General features: G+C 55.2%; 1 long non-coding RNA gene across 1 annotated transcript; it reads left to right on the forward strand.

The window, feature by feature from the left end:
• Positions 1 to 597: 597 nt before the first annotated feature.
• LOC114487533 (uncharacterized) lies at positions 598 to 1,552 on the forward strand. The gene is made up of 3 exons (XR_003682720.1): positions 598 to 705; positions 875 to 926; positions 1,011 to 1,552. It is a non-coding gene; the product is annotated as an uncharacterized lncRNA (long non-coding RNA).
• Positions 1,553 to 2,321: the final 769 nt, after the last annotated feature.

Consider the following 2,321-nt stretch of genomic DNA (forward strand, 5'->3'; position numbering starts at 1 on the left):
GGAAGGCAGCCCTGATTTCATGCAAACCTGCGCACTCCTTTAACCAACCCCTCAGCTGGTAAGATGGGGCTCCACCTGTTTCTCTAATGTTCTTTATAAGTGCTTCCATCACCCCTGCCCAGGTGCTCAGTGGCTGACCTTGTCCTGGAGGAAGGACCGTGAGGAGAGAATCGATGCTGCTGGCACCTGCCTCAGCCCCTGGTGTGCGCAGGACAGGGTGCCAGGGCAGCACCCGCGCCATCGCTTCACTTGACAGGCAGGATGGGCACATCCGCCCTGGCCTCCCCCAAGGGGCTGTTGCAGGGCTCAAATAAGAGTACAACCCTGAAACAGCTTCTGGCTAACGAGCCTTCTGTTTTCTCACTGGTCCAAGGAAGAGAAGTGAGGGAGTTGGTGCCCTAGGTGCTTCTGACCTGCCTATCTCCCCAACTCAGGGCTGCGGCCATGCATCCTGAGCTTCCCCTGCAGGGCTTGGAACCACAGAAGGTCCAGGGATGTGGAGAGGGGGAGGGATCCACGCAGTTATTTTTATCTGCTGACGGTTGTCTGAGGCTGTGCAGGCTCCCAGACTGCCGAGAGGCTGCCTGCTGAGCAGAGAGGAGCTTGCTCCCCGGGATGCCCAAGGCCTCTGGGGAGTGAAGGCAACGCCAGAGCTCCCTGGGGCCCTGCTCAGGCCGGGAGAAGCAGGCCTGCCCAACACCCTAGGTGATTGGCCCAGGACCCCAGGCTCCAGGCTGAGGGCGGAGGTGGCTGGTGGCTTTCGGGGCTACTCAGCGAGGTTGTCAGCTCTCCCAGCGCCCTGTCCCCCCGTGCCCTCCCCCGTCCCCGGCTCCGTTTAATGTCTTCTCCAGCAGAGCAGCTTCTCTTCCTGCAGGTGGAGAAGAGAGATGAGCTTTTGACCACAGAATGAAGACAGCAGGAAATGTGTGAGCAGCTCTCCGGAGGCCTCAGGAGGGAGGAAGGGGCCCTTACTATTTTCTGAGGGCTCATTTTACCCTCCGTGTCCCCAGGACATGAAGCAGTTCTGTTATAAACTAGTCTGGTGGAGAAGATCAAAGGCTGGAACTCAGAACCCTGAGAATCTTCTGCCACTGCTTTGCTGTATGTCTCGGGGCAAGTGGCTTACTCTCTCTGGGCTCAATACTAAACGGAGAAAGATGGACTAGAGGTCTGGCAAGCGTTTCCTTTCCTCTTCCCAGGGAGGGGCAGCCCATTCCAGGGGGATGGGGGCAGCCCCAGAAAGACTTACCTCTTTAGCTTCAGTGCATGCCCTGAGGAAGGCATGTCTGAATCTAGGAAACTGCAGGTGGAGGCCGTGCAGGGAACACCCAGCCCAGCGTGGATGTGCAACAGTGACTGAGGATTTGGAGGAAGAAGATGAGGGGTGGGCCAGGCCAGGGCGGAGGCCCTGAGTCCCCTTAGCCCTACTTCAAGGCAGGCTGAGTGCTGCTTCCTGGACAGGGCTGGAAGCTGGCATTGGGCCCAGGTCATCTAGTAGGTGCAGTTTGCTGTAAATAGAATGATATTGTTCACTAAATAGTAAGCTGTAAATAAAAATGGCAATAATACCTTCATCATTGATGACTTATCTGTGTTGGGCAGCGTGCTGGTTGCTTTACATGTCCTCCCGTCCTGTCCACCCAGGGAGGTGATATTGACATTATCATCATTCCATAGACCGAAGACAATGGGGCACAGAGAGGTTAAGTAACTTGCCCCAAGTCACACAGCTAATAAGTGTCAGAGCAGAATTTGAACCCAGCCCTATCAGAGTCAAAGTTCTGGCTCTTAACCTCTAGAACCCACTGTCATTTAACAATAAGGGAAAAAGACCTGGCGGGACGTGCACTGGACAGCTCTCCTTCAGGACCCTTTTGTGGAGGTTGAGCTGCTAGATCTACCTGGTTGCAGCTGGCTGGTCCCCAAAGAGGCCTCTTTGAGTGTCACAGCCAGAAAAAGGAGAAATCCGCCCTCATAGCACTGGTCGTTCCGTGTGCAGGGTCCGGCCTGGGCCTGGCTGTCAGGCTGGCAGAGCTCTCCACCAAGGGAGTTGGGAGGGGACCCTGGGAGACTTGGGTGGGTGGTAGGTGGGGAGTGGTGGCTCTCTGGGCATTTCATTGTTTTAGTGGGAGATCTGGCCAGAGGGAGCCAAGCTTGGGTGACTGTTTATCTTGGTATTTTTCTTCTCTGCAGAGAAAGAAACGATCCAAAGCACGTAGGTCACACACACGCATGTGCACACGGAATTATGGGTCTCAGTAAGAGGACCTAAGGAAAAACAAGCCTGCTTATTGTATAAATGCCTTAAATACCACCCCCAA

The sequence above is a fragment of the Physeter macrocephalus genome, chromosome 14, assembly GCF_002837175.3.
Source record: "Physeter macrocephalus isolate SW-GA chromosome 14, ASM283717v5, whole genome shotgun sequence".
Classification (NCBI taxonomy): domain Eukaryota; kingdom Metazoa; phylum Chordata; class Mammalia; order Artiodactyla; family Physeteridae; genus Physeter; species Physeter macrocephalus.